At 41.4% G+C, this 20,080-nt stretch overlaps 1 protein-coding gene and 1 pseudogene across 1 annotated transcript in view; both read right to left on the bottom strand.

The window, feature by feature from the left end:
• Positions 1–20,080, bottom strand: part of LOC148035446 (Putative N-acetyl-gamma-glutamyl-phosphate reductase) — a 132,782-nt gene that overhangs the window by 43,260 nt on the left and 69,442 nt on the right. The gene's annotated exons all lie outside the window — the stretch shown is intronic.
• LOC148035447 (uncharacterized) lies at positions 183–1,208 on the bottom strand (annotated as a pseudogene).

The raw sequence follows: 20,080 nt of genomic DNA, 5'->3' as shown, positions 1-20,080 counted from the left end.
ACATGGGCCACTGCAAGAATTGGTCTATGAAACCAATTTCATCTCCTCTCCCACACAACTACGATTTAAGCAGTCCTTAAGATGTCAACATTGAAGAAATGTCAATTCAAGTCTCAAAAATAGTTATTCAAATTTCAAAATTCACACATATAATATCAATTTGTAAAATAAAGACTCAAGAGTTACTTGTTCGAGGGCAAAAAGTTACTTTTTTTTAGAGTCTCTCCTATCTTATCCATATACTCATAAAGGAGACCCATAGTGCTAACCTCCATATCAGTAATGCATAGCACTCTGTACATAGGATTGAGAGTTCTCAACATAGCCTCCACATCTTTCCACCAAGTATCATTCATGACATTGCACCGAAATGCCATGGTCTCTGGATAATCATACTCATCCCACTGCATGAACTCATTAGACCATATAGTGCGCACCAACTCCTTGTGAACGTACACCAATCTCTCAAGCACAATGAAGATGTAGGCAAATCTGGTGGTGGAGGGTTTTAAGAGCTCAAGGTGGCTAAATGAGCAAAATATAATAAGAACCTTGGGCCTCCTCCTCACAAAATTGACCATACTTGTGGCCGTGCTGAATATGGCCTCAACCCATTGAATTTTGTCTATATCCTCAATCAAAAGATCAATGGAATGAGAAGCACATGGTCTCCATACAATGCTTGGAAACTCCTCCTCTAACATGCTGCCCATGGAAACACAATTGCTTCCATTATTGGTCACAACCTGCACAACATATTCAGGCCTAATTTTCAAGATGGCATCCCGCAAATGCTGCTATATAAATACACCTATCACTACAAGGCCTGGCAAAGAGGCATCAATGGCCTTTACAAACATAGTGCCCTTACAGTATGAGACCATGACATTATACACATTTCTCCTACGGGCATCAGGCCATCCATCACACAAAACGGTGCACCCATACTTCTTCCATGCATCTTTCAATGGCTCTAATTCAACCTCAATGTATGCCTTTTCCTTCTTGAGCTCTCGTGTACGTAGTGCCTCTGAGGATGGGGCCTCCCATTCACATCCAATGCGACTGATGGCTTTTATGGTTCCTCCATTGCTTTGTTTTAGCCACATGGAAGGGAATAGCACATCTAATGAACAATCTCATCAACTCTCGAGTTGCCTCAGCTATGGCTTGCTTTTGCATAGCAACATGTATGCTAGCCCTCTGTAATGAACCTCTAGGAGCATCTGAAACATCAGGCTAAGGCAAAGGAGTCCTCGTCTCACGTGAATCAGAGACCGAGGCTGAAGCAAATGCACTTGCAACACGATTTGATGCAGCCCTACTTCTCTTTGACGGTCCAACCACACTTGTGCTACCCTCTTGTTGCTGAGCTATGACTAAGTCTTGGTCATGTTCTGCACCAAATGACAAAAGACCAAGCCGTTGCCTCCTCCATAAATCAAGAGAAAACTTCACATCTCTTGGCACATTTGCACATGGAGCTATGTCTCTTCTTGGCACATGAGCAAGATGGCCTTTGACCCTAGTGACACTCCCTGTTTTCACCATGCCACAATAAATACACGTCTACTTTTTAGATCCACCTAACCCCTCATATGAGGTTATGAGAGTAACATGGCACCAATTAGGATCAGGAGCCATGGTATTTTCTTGGCTGCAAGCTGTCCAAACATCAAACAAATTACACATAAGGATGAAATAATGTGCACATGGCTGGCAAGACAAAAAATTTCTTATATCTTGGCTGAGAATTGCAAAAATTCAGTTCTGAAATCTACGTGTGCCATGAAAACAGGCTGAATGTTCACAAACAAATGACACATAAGGCTGAAATGTGTACACACAACTGGCAAGACAAAAAATTTCATATATCTTGGCTGAAAATTGATTATTGCAAACATTTAGGCCTGAAATCTGCATGAAACAGGCTGAATGTTCACAAACAAATGACACAAGGCTGAAATAGTGTGCACACAACTGGCAAGACAATAAAATTCATATACCTTGGCTGAAAATTGATTATTGCAAACATTCAGGTCTGAAATCTGCATGAAACAAGCTGAATATTCACAAACAAATGACACACAAGGCTGAAGTAGTGCACCCACAACTGGCAGGACAAAAAATTTCATATATCTTGGCTGAAAATTGCAGACATTCAGGTCTGAAATATACAGGAAAACAAGCTGAATGTTCACAGCTGAGGTTACCTTTCGAGAAGAGAGCTTTCAGCGTTACTGAGTGACCACGGGCTGATATGCAACAGTTCAAGCACGATTGCTTCAGTTCGAGCGGGTGCAGCAGTAGGAGAGTCCAAAATGAGCAGGGGGAGAGATGAAATATGCAAGCGACTAAGAAACGCAACCTGTTTTGGGGGTTTTACCCTGCCTGTCCCCTATCTGGCAGAAACGCCGTTTCCCAGAAACGGAAATGGCCAGAAACGGTCGCCTCGTTTCTGGCCATTTCCGTTTCTGTTTCTGGAAACTATACATAGCGGAAATCAACGCTAAGCTTAAAGCTACATTTGAGATGACAGACTTGGTTGTCCTATTTCTTGGGGATGGAGGTAGTTTATTCTGGGAGTAGTATTTTAGTGTCACAACAGAAGTATGCACTTCAGCTCGTGGAACAGTACACTCAAGATCAAACATGGCCAGTGGCCACGCCTCTAGATCCTACTGTCCACTTCTCGAAGGATAACCTAGGACAGCGAACATACCTATCATTCTGTTGTAGAAAGAATTCTTTGGTTAATTCACACTCGACCTTATTTAGCTTACTCAGTTAGCATACTGAGTCAGTATTTCACAACACCTAGGATGTCACATTGGATTGCGTGTCTTCGTGTGTTGCGTTATTTGCAACGTACTTATTCTTATGGCCTAACCTATGGTTCTGGTTTATGTTTGCAGGGGTACACTAATTCTGATTGGGCAGGACATGCTGACACCAAGCGTTCCCATGGCGACTATCACCAGGTGGTGATACTTTTTGCAATTGCTTTTCTTATTTACTTATATAAATATTTTATTTTTCTTTTTTTTAGTTGTTGCTTTTTACTGCCAGAGTTCTCTTGGATTAAGCCAGGATCTTTGCATGGTCAGAAGAGACAGCCATTGGGACAAATTGGACTAATGGTTTTGTCTGAGCCTTAGGACCGGTTCCATATTGAATGGGCACTGAAGAATAGAATGCCAATGGTTTGGGATTGTGTACTTAGCCACTGGCGATGGTGCAAGACAATGAGCCTGGCCAAGACAGAAGATGCATATGTGTGAATGCTCATGGAATAAAAGTCACTGTAACTAAGCCACATTGCACTTTTTGATGTGGTTGCAATGATAAAAGTTGCTCAGAACAACTTACTACCTAGGATCGGCTTGGGTACATCCTCCTCTACTTCAACTTGACGGGGAGAGGGTACTTCCCTCTTGCTTTCCCTTCCAGTTTGAGAGGGGGTGGCTTCTACTCTTGATAGTGACAGTGATGATACTTACAGTTTTTTTTTGACATTGCATTCATTTATTCTTTTGTATTGTATTATGGACATTTGTAACTTCATCCCCACTGTCAGGATGACATGATTGTAAAAGGGCACTTGGACAAGTGAATAATTCTCCTGCGAGGGCACTATCCCAATGACACTGTTGCATAGCATATTGCATGAGCATGATATCTTGCATCTCCCTTGGTATTACTCTATGCATTGGCATTCTATTCATGTAAACATGCATCTGTGCGCATTTATCCCTTTTCGGTCGTTTGGAGTGGTCGACCCATATTCGTGGCATTACACATGGCAGTCTCCAAGGCAATCTCTTTCCAGCTTGCTTGCTTGCTTTGCTTGTCTTGCTTGCTTGACATATTTGCTATACATACACCTTAGTCATTTTCTTCATCCTTGACACCCAGTAATGATAGGGATAGTATGCTTATTTTGTGAAGGTCTTGGGTGACTCCCTTATCACTCTCCCGTTTGGGGCACAAATACTCAATTGGACGAAAACTGATTTGAAACCCTCACTTAATGCTTAATCTATCAAACCTTCATTTTATTTTATTTTTAAACAAAAAAAAAAACCATAGCTGATTCCATCTGCCTTTCGCTATGGGCATTGACCACATTCACTGAGCAAGTACCATGATAGCTTCAAAGATGAGGAGAATCAAAAGTTATATTATTCTTGCCTATAGCCAACCTACTCTTTCCTGCTGCAAAATGGAGGTAAAATAGTCCCAATTAGCTCCAATAACTTTCTACAATTCACAACGGCAGAATGGCCACATTTTTCCTCTTCTTCAACCTCCCACCAACCTTTATGGGTAAGTTTGCCAAATGGCAGTATTCCCAAATCGTTTTTACAGTATTATCCATAATTAAATATTAATTTTCAGTCTTTAAATACTAAAAATTAATCTAATAATTATTTCAGTGCCCTGAAAAATAATCCGACTAGCCAATAATTAAATTGGCTAGGCAACTTCCATTCCCAAGTGTCTATGCGCCATCTTTGACCATCAAATTGGTATTAGGTACCATTAATCGCCACTTCTCTAGTATCACCAACTAACACTTATCGCCAAATGAATGACCTAGGCCAATAACTAGCATCAAATACCACCAAGTACATGTGCGACATAACTTACAATAACTTTTGCCTTTGATATCCACTTAGAAACACTATCTACTAGGGGCTGATTTTGTTGTACAAACACATTGCAATATTTTCTCACTCAGACTAAGCTAGCTGAGAAGCATATGCGATGGGCCAATTTTTTATCTATGTTTTGCTTTCACGTAATATACAAGGAGGATAAAAAGAATGTTGTGGCCGATGCATTGTCTAGAAAGCCACAGGTTTCAGCAATGTCTACAGCATATCATCATGAGTTAGATGAGATGAAGACACAATATCCAAAGGATAAGAACTTCGCAAGAGTCTATGATCTGTTATCAAATGATCAACACCATGAGCACTATACTTTTAGAGAGGGCTTTCTTATGATGCATGGTCCATTATGTGTTACAAAGCAATAAAGGGCCAAGGTTATAGTTGAAAGTCATTCACCTCCGTATGTAGGGCATCGTGGCATTGATGCTATGGTGAAAGCAATTGAGACTTTCTTTTATTAGCTAGCTTTGAGACATGATGTAGATCACTTTGTGCGTACATGCATTGTATGTCAAAAGGTCAAGTTTGATCGACAGAAGGCACCGAATTTGTTGCAACCCTTACCTATCCTTGATAGACCATGAAACAACATGCCATGGATTTTATCTTTGGTCTTCAATGATGGTATATGGACTCTTATTTGCAAACTCGTTTCATTCCGATGAGCAAAAAGATAACTACGGATCACATGGCAAGATTGTTCATGCAGAACATCTTTAAATATCATGGCATGCCACAATCTATTGTAAGTGGTAGGGATCTTTACATGAGGAGTCTCTTTGTGAGAGGCATTTTTTAGAATAAGGATACCACCCTAAAGTTCCCATCTTCTTTTCATCCACAAAAAGATGAACAATCTGAAAAAGCAAATGCTATTATTTTCGATTTTTTGAAATGCTATGTGTCTAAGTATAAAACGAATTGGGAACAATTTTTGCCTCTTGTGAAATATTATTATAACAACACAGTGCACAGCTCCACTGGAAAGGCACCGTTTAAGATTGTGGAAGGCAAGAAGAAAATCCCACCCATTTTGCAAACAAAAGATAAGATCTTTAAGACCCACAAGTATGTCAAGAGTTTGGATGAAGCTTATGCTAAAGTAAAGATAGCTCTTCTAAAAACTCAAGAGAAACAAAAGAAAATAATTGATCATCACTACAGAGCTTTGGCATTTGCAAAGGGTGATTGGGTCTTGTTATACTTTGAAAAGGCCAGGTTAAAGAAAATGAAAGGTAAAGAGCGTCTTTTCCCTAAACCCAACATGAGGTATTAGGGCCCTTCTAAGTGTTGCAAAGGCTTACAGGTTGAAGCTACCTGAACATTGGAAGATTCACAATGCTTTTCATGTGAGTCTTTTTAGGCCTTTCCATGGTGATATGTCTAATGATATTTGTGATGAGATGCAATCAAACATTGAGGAATTTGATAAAATCTTGGTTCTTGAGCAAATATTGGCACATAAGGAAAGGAAGGTCAAGGGTAAAGTCTCCCATCACTATTTGGTAAAGTTTCAAAACTATGTACCCCTTGATGCAAAATGGATGGAGGAGGATGATTTCATAGAATCATCTCATTTATTACAGCTTTATCTTGATACTTTATAGTTGGAGCCAACTTCAATCCGCTGAGCTAGATCAAACACGACAAAGCATAGATCTAGAGCATTGTATGATGCTCAAGAGGGGGGTGGTGCTTCTACTTCCTTAGTACAGTTATACTCACATATCTAGAGGCCCTTTGGAGATCTTTCAAATTCCATATAGATACTTCTATGATCAACCTACTAGACACTTATGTTTCCATAGTTATGTTTGGTTATTTACTAGTGCAATGAGTACCACTTTCATAGCAATGGATTTGTACAATTATGATCGGTTGTATACTAGTGTAGTAACTATCATCTTTTTTTTTTTAATGTATATTGCCAAAACATGGTGTAATAGCAACGTGCTTGGTCACTTAGAAATATGTATGAACAATTATACATTGACAATACATACAATATTGGCAGTATGCTTGGTTGCTAGAAAATATGTAATGGTCATTTAGTATGCTATGTTGGATTTTAGCTACATGCAATCAGAGTCACTTGCAATGTTTCAAGAGGAGATGTCTCCAAAATGAGAAATGAACTTAATGATTTAATTAAACTTAGCAAATATTTTTAATTAAAATGAACTTTAATTTTGGTATCCTAGCTATTAACATGATAACCATTACACCAACACTGAAGGATTTAACACTAGCTATGCGAGGACAAGTGTATGGGCCATGTGGTACATGGCCAAGGCTAAAGAAACAAGGTGCAATGTGAAACTTTCATTGAAAGTTTGCACCTTAAAATTTAATACATTGAAAGTTTTGCCCAATAAAAGCAGCTCACTTAGAGTACTTAAGTTATTAAGCAAGCCCTAAGCTAAAGTTTCGCCCAGTGAGTAGCTCACTTATAATTAATGACTAAACCATTAATTAGCTCTTAATTAAAAACGTGATATGATTAAGAAGCATCCAGTTACTTAATTGGAAAGTTTATCTTGGCTATTTAGGGTTTCTTCTCTCTCATTTGGAGAAACCCAAGTTTGGAGACAACCACCCTTCTCTTTCTTGCTGCAGAAAATTGTAGATTTCAGCCATGGAATGAGCTTATAATATAGGAGTGTGAACTGTATCCACTTTTTCTCCTCTTAGCATAAGGATTCTATTGGGCAGCCTCGTAACTCCATACACAACAATATCATAAAAACAAGTTATGACAAACTATGGACTGAGATCCTTTCTTCTTCTTCTAGATAGATCCCAAGCCTAGTGCACTTTTTGGGCAATTTTGTTGCGAAGAAAGTGACATTCTTATAGTTTCATCACAAGAAATCCCCCCCCCCCCCCCCTTTTTTATAAGAGAAACAATGTGGGACTGCACAAGACTATGCATGAGGATTATCTTAGCAAAAAAACTCCACGAAATTCGGTTGAAATACTTGTTGTCTTTTTAAGGGTTTGGCAGGCTAAAGTGTTCATTCGCAGTTTTGAATACTCTACAAATGGTTGGAGACCAACAGTGAAGGTGTCAAGGCCATTGTGCACCCATGGATTAGTTATGTCACAAGAAATCGCTTAAATACAACCATTTGTAAACAATTTCGAGCATATTTCAATAATCTAAAAAAATATCGAAAGGGGCGACAAGCTTTGGTGCCAACAAGTTCCGTGTGTGGTGCAACACCACTCTAGTTCTAGTTGTGTAGGGAGTTTTCTTGCTGAATTTACTGTTTAGCTGAATTCAATGTTTGCTAAAATATGGTTTAAATTAAGTGTTTGCTAAAATGTGATTTACTACCCTTTGGGCTTCCAAAGGCCGGTTTCAAGGGATCCCACAAGGATGATGCACAATAGGGTCTTGAGTCTAGTCACTTCGTGACCACTTTGACCAATGCTACTAGCACCCATCCAGATGTAAAAGGATATAGGACTCACCCTCCACTATCCACTTTGGGTCCATTGATGAATGGTTCTCAATTTTCACTGGATAATGATGGGAAACTTTACCTTTACTATAAGCATGTTGTTTGATCCTGTACATACCAAATCCAGCTTGAAGCCGTCCCTAACAGTCCAAAACAACATCGGTCCTTAACAAAATCAGTTGGTTGCTGATGTTGTTAGTTGCTTTCACCTTGCCTCAGGTTGCATGCACCAGCTTGCTATTTTTCTTTTCCCGAGCTCGGCACACTAATTTTTGAAGATCTTTACAGCATTAAATGCTGTTGGTACAATCAGGGCAGGTGGCTGGGAAAGGAAAATTTTAGCATTTCTCACTATAAAGTTGCTGTCCTTGTCAAACATGTGTGTAGATGTACTTTCTTTATGCATTTATTGCAGTAATTACTCTATTTAAAGCAGTTGTAACCTTGGCTTCTCCAGTCATGGACTACCTGGGAACCAAAAAGAGAGTTGTTGCAGTTGATTGCTACCCCAGAGCAGTCTTGACTAATTTTCGAATGTTAACATGGCTGTTTAAATGCAGGTGACAACAGCAGTTGACTTTCTAAGTCTGTCATGGTTTTTAATTGCAGTCATGGCAGTCTTTTTTCAGCCATAAGCACTTGGGAACAGTGGTTTTGTTTTTTGGCTGTTGAATAATTAATAGTTCAGAATATATTCTTGCTCCCTAAGGTCTTTTGGCTCTAACACCAACAATAGCTGAAGGATAAAGGCTTGCTGGTCTGATCAGGAAATTTAAGAGCAATTGAACAGTGAATAAGAGAGAGAACATAGTCACTGAGCTGCCTGATTGACTATGTTCTAGTTCTTTTGATTGTGGAGAAATTATGCCTAGAGACAGGGAAGATCCTTTCACTCTCCAACATCTTGAAAACTTGGCAGAGCAGTTGTCAAGAAAATGACAAAGAGACTAGAGAGGTAGTAGGGTTTGCAGGGAGAAACACAGTGTGTACGATAAACACAGAGAGAGAAGAACTCAAAAACACAAGAACATGGTGATAATGCATTGAATCATGCTATAAGAAGAAAAGTTGATACAGCGGAGCCAAAGCTCAAATGATAACTGCATTGACCTGTCTGAATCAGGCGGTAGGACCTTCGGGGAATCTACACACTAAAGGTAGAGAAATGCAATCCTCCAAGCAATGGGCTATCAAAGTAATCACTAGAAGGTGAAGAACAATTATCAAGGGAGAGAACCGCAGTCTTTTGATGTCGTCAAAGCAAGGTGTCCAAGACAGCACAAAGACATCTACATCCAACCCTGCAAGGAACACAAAGAAGATCCTCACAAACAATAGTCTCTTCCTTCTACATCTCCAAGTTGAAAAACGCGTGTGAAGGTGGAGCTTGAAGGAGAAGAGTGCTGACGCAAGTAAAGGGATGGTAATGCCAAGTGGAAGATACTTCAAACACAAAGGGTGAGCGACCCTAAAGCTAAGGGAGAAGATGGTGATGGAAAACTGTAGGGATCGATTAGGCACTTAGATCGAGGCAGGCTGTCCTACGCGTAGTGAGAGACAGAGAGAGCGAGACAGAGCAGAGTAGAGAGTGAGCACCTTTTAAGGTACAATGACGAGTGTACCACTTTAGGTTTTAGATAGATATATATATATATATATGAAAGTACAATGTGCTAAGGGTGTATTCACACCCGCGCACATATAAAAGGCACCATGGCCCTTTAATCCCAACAACACCTAAAGGCAATGTGCCTTAAGAGGAGAAAAGAATCAACTAAGTCTAGGTATGTACAAAGCTGAAATAAATATATCTATCCAACTCCCATCATCTATCAGCAATGAGCAAACTGCTTTGCTTGAAGACCCTTAGTGAGAAGATCTGCGGGATTATCATCTGTATGCACTTTGACAAGCTCACTGCTCTTGCTGTTAAGTACATCTCTAATGAAGTGGTACTTCACCTGTATGTGCTTTGTCTTTGCATGAAAGATAGAATTCCGTGCTAGTATGATAGCACTCTAACTATCACAACGGAGAACAGGTAACTCTGTGATGCCAAGCTCTCCCACCAGACGTGAAAGCCATAAAGCCTTCTTGCATGCCTCAGTGGCAGCCACATACTCTGCCTCTGTAGTAGACAATGCAACACACTTTTGTAGCCTAGAGATCCAAGAGACTGCTCCTCCTGTGAAAGTAAACACATACTCTACCTCTGTAGCAGACAATGCAACACACTTTTGTAGCCTAGAGATCCAAGAGACTGCTCCTCCTGTGAAAGTAAACACATACCCAGAAGTGGACTTCCTACAGTTCGTATGACCAACATAGTCTGCATCCGTAAAGCCAACAACAAATGCCTTTTGCTTTCCAAAGCAAATGCACAACTCCTTTGTGCCTTTGAGGTATCTCATAATACCTTTCACTGCATCCCAATGCTTCTTGCCAGGGGTTGCCATGTATCTGCTAACCACTCCCACTGCAAAGGCAATGTCAGGACGTGTGGCAACCATAGAATACATCAAACTGCCAACAACCGAAGCATATGGTAACTTGGCCATTTCAGCCTTCTCATCATCAGATGTAGGGCTGTCCTTTGCACTGAGTTTCATATATGGAGGCAATGGAACCCCAATTGTTTTCCCCCCCTCCATATTGAAACGCTACAAAACTTTGGAGATATACTCCTTCTAAGATAGATAGAGTAAGCCTTTAGATCTATCTCTGAGTATTCGCATGCCAAGAATGTGATTTGCATCACCCAGATCCTTCATGTCAAAGCGGCCATGAAGACTTTGCTTCAATGAGTCCAAGGCATGAGTATCCGTGCCAGCAATCAGCATGTCATCAATATACAAAACCAAGATAATCAGGCTGCCATCTGCTGCCTTCTTGGTGTACAAGCAGTGATCCACTTGACTTCTATGAAAGCCTTGGGACTGCATGAATGTATCAAACTTATGATACCATTCTCTTGGTGCTTGTTTCAGCCCATACAAACTCATTTTGAGTTTACATACCATTTTTTTCTTTGCTTGTTCAACAAACCCTTCAGGTTGCTGCATATATATGTCTTCATGCAGATCACCATGTAAAAACGCAGTCTTTACATCCATCTGTATGAGCTCTATATCCTCAACTGCAACCAAGCCCAAAATAATTCTCAATGTAGTCATCTTGACTACAAGAGAGAAAATCTCATTAAAGACAATTCCATGCTCCTACTTATACCGTTTTGCAACCAATCTTGCTTTGTACTTTGGTGAGGAACCAGAAGTGACCTTCATCTTGTAAACTCATTTGCATGGAAGGATTTCTGCCCTTTAGGCAACTGCACCAAGTCTCAAGTGCCATTTCTTTCAAGAGATTCCATCTCTAACAGCATGGCTTTATACCATTTCTTGCTGTCCTGTCTGTCCATTGCTTCCTTGAAGCAAGACAGTTCACCACAATCTGTCATCATGACATAATCAGCCACATTAATTGCACCAGGAACAAACCTGTTAGGTTGTCTAGTAGCCCTAGATGATCTCCTAACCCAATGGTCATTGTTTGCTGGTTGTTCCTGCTAATTTCCATTTTCAGCATGCTGTCCTGGCATTTCAGCCTACAAATCAGCATTAACAGCTTGTTGTCCTGGTTGTTCCTGCACATGTAATGGCTCATTTTCATGGGCAACAGTTGACTGATCGTTTCCAGCATCATTTCCTGCATTTACAGGTTCATTTACAGCAAGTATTTTCGGGTTGTTTGTGCATGCGATTTTCCCAGAAGCTAACATCATTGCTACATACTACTTTTCTTTTCTCAGGATTCCACAATTTATACCCCATTTCACCCTCGTCACCATATCCTAGGAAAATGCATTTACAGGACTTTCGCTCAAGTTTGCTGTATTTTTCTTTACGAATGTGCACAAAAGCCTCGCAGCCAAACACTTACAGATGAGCATATGAAGATGGCTTGCCCGACCACGCTTCTTAGGGAACTCCCCTCCCCCCCCCCCAAAGACCTGTTTGGTGATTGATTAATCAAGTGAACGGCTATCATAATAGCCTCTACCCAAAAACCATGGGGTAATGCAACATGAGACACAATCGTACGGACCTTATCTTGTATGGTCCGATTCATACGCTCTGCAACTCCATTTTGGGACGGATTATGAGGGGCAATGAGCTCCCTCTTTATCCCTTTGCTGTCACAAAATGCTTCAAAGGCCTTGAACACATATTCCCCACCATTGTCAAAGCGAATACACTTAAGTGTCTTATCTGTTTGATTTTCAGCCAATGCAAAGAATTTTTTAAACTTATCAAGCACTTCATCCTTGCTACGAATAGAGTAAACCCATACTTTCCATGTAGCATCATCGATAAAGGTGACAAAATATTTCTTTCCCCCTAAAGATAATCCTAGCATTTGACATACATCCGAATGTACTAACTCTAGAGGAGAAGATTTCAAAGAAAGAGACTTTTTATGTGATGTCTGTGCATGTTTATCATAAATGCAATGATCACAATGCTCAAAATCAGCATAACGAAGACAAGGCAAGTAACCCAAACGAAAAAGCACTTTCATTCATATTTGACTCATGTGTCCCAACCGGCCATGCCATAAAGAAACGCTTGGCTGCTCGGTCACGGCAACAACATGGTCACGCACACTAGATACATGAAGTGGATACAAAGTATCACTCTTGCAACCTCTGGCAATAACCCTAGATCCCTTACAAATCTTCCATTTTCCATCACCAAAGGTGGTATGGAAACCATCATCATCTAGCTACCCTGTGCTAATCAAGCTCTTCTTGAGCTAAGGTACATGTTGTACATGCTGAAGTGTAAAGGCATAGCCATGCTGAAACTGTAACTGCATACTGCCAATACCTGCAATCTCACATGCATAGTTGTCCCCAAGATGGACAACAGCATGTCAATCCCTTGTATAGGCGAAAAACCACTCATGATGAGGGGTGACATGAAAGGAAGCACCTGAATCAAGAATCCAGGTACGCATGTCATCACCTGTATCTGTAAGTAAAGCATGTGCACGAAAGTTGAAGAGACAAAGAGTATGTCACTCCCACTGTCACTGTCATGAGTGACTACATTCACCTCTTCAATTTTTACACTGCTCTTCTTAGGCTGACTGTCTTTCTTCTCTTCCTTGCTATCATCTGTCTTCTTGCTTTTTCCTTTCTCTTTCTTCCATTTGTAGCAGTCACGTTTAAAGTGACCCTTCTTGCCATAATGATGGCATTTAACATCTTTGCTACGTGATTTACTGCGTCCCTTACCATCATATTTGCCCTTTTGCTATGATCTGCCCCTAGTATCCAAAGCACGGGAAGACTTACTGGATGCATTGTTCTACCGATTCATCTCTTCTATAAGTAAAGCACTCTCTACATCAGCATACAAAAGGATCACATTAGAATTGCTCATAGCAATCCTAAATGTATCCCAACTCTCTGGTAGAGTGCAAAGCAAGAAAGTAGCCTTAAATTCCTCATCAATCATGAACTTCAAGGCAACCAGCTGGCTGAAAATGGAGTTAAACTCACTCAAGTGAGTAGACATTGCTGTACCTTCTTTCATATACAAATCCATAAGCTTTTTCAGCCAATACACTTTGCTTGCAGCACTCTTCTGTGCATACAGTTCTTCCAGTCTAGTCCATATAGCATATGCACAATCCAAACCTTCAATGTTGAACAGCAAGGCATCAAAAATCGATAGCTCTATGGTTGAGCGTGCAAGCTCATTCAACTCATCCCAATCACCCTGATCCATGTCCACAGGCTTTGCCCCTTTGGTTTTGATCGGCTTTGCCTACTTCTTTTGTAATAGGATATTGTAGCACTGTTTTGGCCACACTGCAAAATTATGTGCACCTTCAAGCTTCTTAATGTGCATCAAATTACTGCTGTCATTGCTGCCAGCCATGATTTTCAGCCCAAATGTGACCAAAAAACCAGCAAATGCAAGCCCAAACTGTCACCTAAGTGACCAAGGTACAAACAAGTACCAATCAGCAATAAATGACCACGCAGAAGTACAGATTTCAGATCTGTAATTAAATTTTCAGAAGCACCAAACCATGTGCTATAGCATTATCCAACTGATTACAGCTGTTCCAAGGGCATGTGCATCACATTACATGAGAAATCCCAAAATTTCAGCTGCAATTTCTGTTGTACATGTACCCACGGGCATAAAATTTGACACCAACGGTCAAAAGCCCCAAAATTTTGTGCTCAAAGCGTCAAACACACATCTGCATTTCCTCTGTCATGCATAGGACTGTCCAATTTTGCCAAAATAAAGCAATTTCAGCAAAACCCCCCAAATTTTACCAAGTGTTGATGTCCAATTTGCGCAGAATTCAACCTGAATGTACATAAAATGACCAAATGCTGCACAAATTTTGCCCAAACTGCAAAAGCCCCAAATTGCACGGGGTCCAATGTGCCTCAATGTCGAGAAATTGGGTTAATTTCAGCCCAATTTGCGCATGTACATTAAAAGCCCCAATTGTTCGGGACAAAAAGCCATTTCTAAGACAGATTTGCTTGTCCTGCATCCAATTCCCCAAATCTAGGAAAAGCCCCAAATTTCTAGGCCAATTTTGCACAGATCTGAGACTTTGTGCTTGCGCGCGCGAAACCTTGGTTAGAGGGGGGAATTTCAAAGGATTTTGAAGAAAAAAATTTGATGACGGGTCTGTTGACCCGTCAGTCGTGCGCCGTGACGCTGACGCTGCATGTTCGCTTGCTCGCGCTGGTCGCCCCGCTTGACACGGCACCTGTCGCAAGTCCCTCACGCCGCGTCAGGTTGTTGCCGTGCAGTCGCTCGTCGACTGCTACCTGCCACACGCCGGCTGCTGCCCGCTACCCTGTCCCGTCAGTTGCAGTCACCGTGGTCCACGTTGGACCTCAACCAGTCACAGCCCGTCACGCCTGTCACGCAGCTTGACTGCGCCCCCAACCAGCTGCAGCCCGTCACCTGCTACTGCCCGTTCTGTCCGTCTGTTGCCCACCAGCAACCCACCAGCGATTCTTGCTCGCACTGCCTCTTGCCGGCTCTGATACCAGTTTGTAGAGATTGATTAGGCACGGAGATCAAGGCAGACTGTCCTATGCGTAGTGAGAGACTGAGAGACAGCGAGAGAGCAGAGTAGAGAGTGAGCACATTTTTCAGTACAATGACGAGTGTACCACTTTAGGTTTTAGATAGATATATATATATATATATGAAAGTACAATGTGCTAAGGGTGTGTTCACACCCGTGCACATATAAAAGGCACGATGGCCCTTTATTTCCAACAAGAAGAGCCACAAGCCACAAACCACAATGTCCTCTTGAAGGGGTAGGAGGGTATGGAAGGGAAAAGAGTAAGAAAGGGTGTTTGATGACAAAAGGAGGAGGTTGAAGAATGATTGAAGAGGTGAAAAATGAATGAAGTGACTGCCTACTTATAGGCATAAGATGTCGAGGGTGGTGCACCACTGTGTGGCCGCCCACTTAAAAAGTGACCAAAATGTGAACACCAACCCTAATTGAAGTGTGCAAACTAAAGAAGTGGTTTCTTAACAACGGTATGCTTCTAGACTTACATAGACTTAAGAAGAGTTCAACTGTTTTCATAGCCTGCTTAAAGAGGTGCAACACAGAGAATCATCCCTTTAAAGGATACACACCAAACAAGTATACTTAATCTAGCTCATATGGATCCACCAGCCATAGAAGTGTCAAATTACAAGGTTCTCTCTCTTTTATCTTTTCAGATGATGATTATTCTCAAAAGATTTGAGTTTATAGCAAAATCGAAAGCATTCAAAAAGTTTGTATGTGGCATACTCTTGTTGAGACAAGGACAGGTTCACATATCAAAATAATCAGATGTGCCAATGGAGGTGAGATCTATAACCAAAGACAAAGAGGCAAGCAAATTGAGGCAAGTCTCTCTTATTGAGCTAAAATGCTTTAGCCTGATTCAGCCCCAAAACACACTAATTAATGAAGAAACCTTCTTATTTTTAAAAGAAATGTGATCCCAAGGAGTTACGATGTCCCACATGCAAAACCCTCATTTGGGTGCACCAAACTTTCTATAAGTAGGCATGCAGCCCACCACTCTCCCTTAATCTCGTTTTTGCAAGTTTCAGAAGCCATATTGTCTGCCGCCCACACCTCCTTTGCAGAGGACATCACGGTCAAAGCCTTCCCTCACAATTTGCTATCATCCGACACATAATTCAGCCGCTGGTCCCCCCTGAGACCCCCCAATCAGGTTCCTAATAACTCCCACACCCCGCAACTCAATGCATTGTGCCTCAAGTTACTACCAACATAACTACTCTATCTAGCCCAAAGGCTAGATCCACAAAGGTCACCTTTTTGCCATCCGATCACATAGACCTCATCTAACTTACAAGTCAGGACCCAACCAATGTCCATGCTCACACATGGCTTCTCCTCATCATGGGGGCCTTAGATCTTAGAGCACCATGGATCATTGGTAGTACCTTACCAGGGTGGGGCATTGAGCATATTTAACATTAGGCACACTTGACTAACCGCTATGTGGCTCGAGATAGGACTCATCGTATCAATTTGGATCATGAGCTCCAAAATGTTAAAATCACAAACAAGGATGACTTAAAAGTCAAGTTGGCTAGGTATTGACATCTCCTCGTTGAGTTCTCAACCACTAGGGCTCCTAAGTCCTCTAACAATCAAATTACCTTATTGTTTAACAAGCAGCCAAGAAAATATTTGCATTTTGTGCAGCAGGTGATTTCACAGCCTCAAATGCCCACATTTTATAAATTCGAGTGTCACTCATTACATTACACATGGTTATTTAATCAATTTCACAACACGTCCTCGATAGAGGGGGCTCTCATTGCATCTTCTCAAAGGGGGCAACAAGGCAAGGGCAAACAAACTCGAATCAAAATCAAAATCAAAATCAAAACAAGGCTAGTGAATCCCAAGAAACCATTTAAACTAGTCTTAAACCTGGATGGCAAAATGTACCTAAGGAAAATAGGTAATGTCAACATTGTTAAAAGACTTGCCATTATGATAACAAGTATCGATCTAAGACACGAGTCACACAACTAAAATCCAAGAATTGGACCCCCACATCCTAGTCAGATAACCCCCAGTAGGGAAAGTAGAGTGGTGGCAACCCCTGAAGGGGCAGTGGCAAGACCAAACCCACACTGCCACCAATCAACCATCACAGTCGGCAAACTACTCAACTCCAAAGGGTTTGCCTGACTGGTCCATAGAGGCCCACATCGTCTCCTTGAAGTCGTCAGATGCGAGTCTTGTTTATATCTGCAAACTGCCTCCTAATTAGATACTTGCAGAGGCCCACTAGTCACAGCCGAGCACCTCGACACCTGTTTGGCTTGTGGATAGTGAAGCTACCCATCACATGACTCCTATAGCGGACATTTTCATTTCTCACGCCCCTGCTGCCAAGAGTGTCCGTGTAGGAAACAACTCCTCTCTCAAGATTCAAGCCCAAGGTCACATCAATTCTCCCACTAGGCACGGTCTGAACCTCGCTTCATGTCCCCAACTTGGGGTGAACTTCTTGTCTATTCAGCAAGTTTGCCAATTGAGATGAGTAGTTTTCTTCACCACGACCACAATCTAGGTCCTAGAGTCTTAAACTAGTCTAGCGATTGTTTGTGCGAGCCTAAAGGCCTTTACCACATGACACCTTTTCTTACCAAGCCAATTGCCAATGATTTGGAGTTCCATCGCTTCCAAGCCTTGGTCACCACACAGGAGCCCACGAACTCTAAGCGTCTTTGGCATTTTCACTTACGACATCTTGGCTAAGACTCTCTTTATGAGGAGTTGCATCAAGGGATGGTTAAGGGCCTTCCACACCTAAAACTATCTCGAGAGGTCTATAAAGCACGTCAACTAGGTAAGCAGCATCGTACACCCTTTCCTCAGCAGTCTATTACTCGTGTTGTGGAACCCCTTAGGCTCATTCATATAAATCTTTGTGGTCCCATATCCACTGCCGCCATAAATGGTGTACTGTACTTTTTGACAGTGGATGATTTCTCTAAATACATGCGGGTGTACTTCTTAGAGAACAAGTCAACACAAGTAAGATGCCTTCACTTATTTCAATGCTTGGGTGCTGCTGGTCCATAACCAAACTCGTCGTCATGTGGATACTATAAGGAGTGAGTCTAGTGGTAAGTTTACCTTCCACGAGTTCTTTGAGTTTCTACAGGAGTAGGGCATTGTATGCCAACTCACCTATACCAACTCCCCCACATAAAAATAAAGTTGTAGAGCATAGAAACTGGACCATCATGAATATGGCACACTTTATGCTATTCGCAACAAAGCTCCATGAGCGCCTTTGGGTTGAGGCTATTAACACTTCAATGTACATCCTTAACTAATGTCCGGTCCCTAAAAAGACTCTGTACGAAACATTTTTTGGCTCTGGGACTATTATTTCTCACTTTCAAGTTTTCAGTAGTTGTGCCTATTTGCACACTCCAGATGACAAGATAGAAAAGCTGACCCCTTGAGCAAATCCCTTGATCCTTGTGGGCTACTCTTCCGATGCGAAAGCCTACCATTTGTTTGATCCTCAGACGAACAAGGTGATCGTTAGAGAGATGTAATTTTTTACAAGAGGGATATAGTGCAATATTTTGCATTCGACTCTTTATCCTCCCCTCCATTCACATCATTTGAGATCATGCCTACTAAGCCGGGTCTATTGCCCGATCTTGACCTTCCTACAGATACTTCAGCTTCCAGTTGTCCTCAACGAGACCCGTTACTAGTACCAAAAGATCATGCACGTTTCGGGGATCCTTCCACCAAATTCCACTTCAAAGGATCCTAAAAGATCTGCTCGGCTCACCTCTCAGGCTTCATATGCATCATTATTTAGAGTTGATATATTACACATTCAAAGCCGAATAGTTGGCAAGAGGCTCTCCAGGACCCTCTATGGCATGAGGCCATGGAGAAGGAACTCGGTAGTATTGATCGAAATGGGACTTGGAGATTGGTAGATCATCCTCATCACAAGCTGGTCATCGGGCAAAGTGAAATTTTAGGACCAAGCTAAAGACTAATGGTACTTTAGACAAATACAAGGCTCACCCTGTAGTGCAAGGTTTCAAGCAAAATTATGGCATTGACTATGGGAAAACCTTCACACCTATTGCTCACTTGATATTATTTCATCTATTGGTTACGCTCATCGCTCATCATAGTTAGCCGATCTATCAAATGGATGTTAAAAGTGCCTTTTTGAACGATTATTTAAAAGAGGAAGTCTATGTGGAGCAGCCTCCCAGCTTTTCTTCTACTGACCAAAATGACAAGATACTTCGCTTACGGAAAGCTCTTTATGAGCTAAAGCAAGTGCCGAGGTCTTGGTACCACAAGATGAATGAGTCCTTACGAACTCATAGATATCAGTCTACCCCCTATGATCCAAATCAATATGTGCACACCACTGGCACGGGAATCAACTATATTCTGTTGTACGTTGATGATATCCTACTCACTGGCTTAAATTCTACGGCTATAGTAGAAATCAAGGCTATGAAGATATGCTAGGGTTTGCAATGAGGAACACAACATGTAGTACAACACAAAGACTCAAACAAAGACAAGCAAAACTCAAACCCTAAATGCAAAACGCAAAAACTCAAAACTCAAACAAAGACAAGCAAAACTCAAACCCTAAATGCAAAACGCAAAAACTCAAAACTCAAACACAGAGAGAAGAAACTCTGAAGTGAATAAATGTCAATGCAATGTTAGAGAGAGACATCCATCAGAGACGGATCCCAAGTGCTGGGACCACTAGTCGAAGTGTTGAAGTGCAGAAAACACCAAACACTTATCAGTAAAGTGTTAGGAAACTAAGTC

Source organism: Lygodium microphyllum, chromosome 5 (genome assembly GCF_053477565.2).
Source record: "Lygodium microphyllum isolate KBCC chromosome 5, Lygodium_microphyllum_v1.1.10, whole genome shotgun sequence".
Classification (NCBI taxonomy): domain Eukaryota; kingdom Viridiplantae; phylum Streptophyta; class Polypodiopsida; order Schizaeales; family Lygodiaceae; genus Lygodium; species Lygodium microphyllum.
The sequence above is the reverse complement of the archived record's forward strand: the minus strand, read 5'-3'. Positions and strand labels throughout refer to the sequence as shown.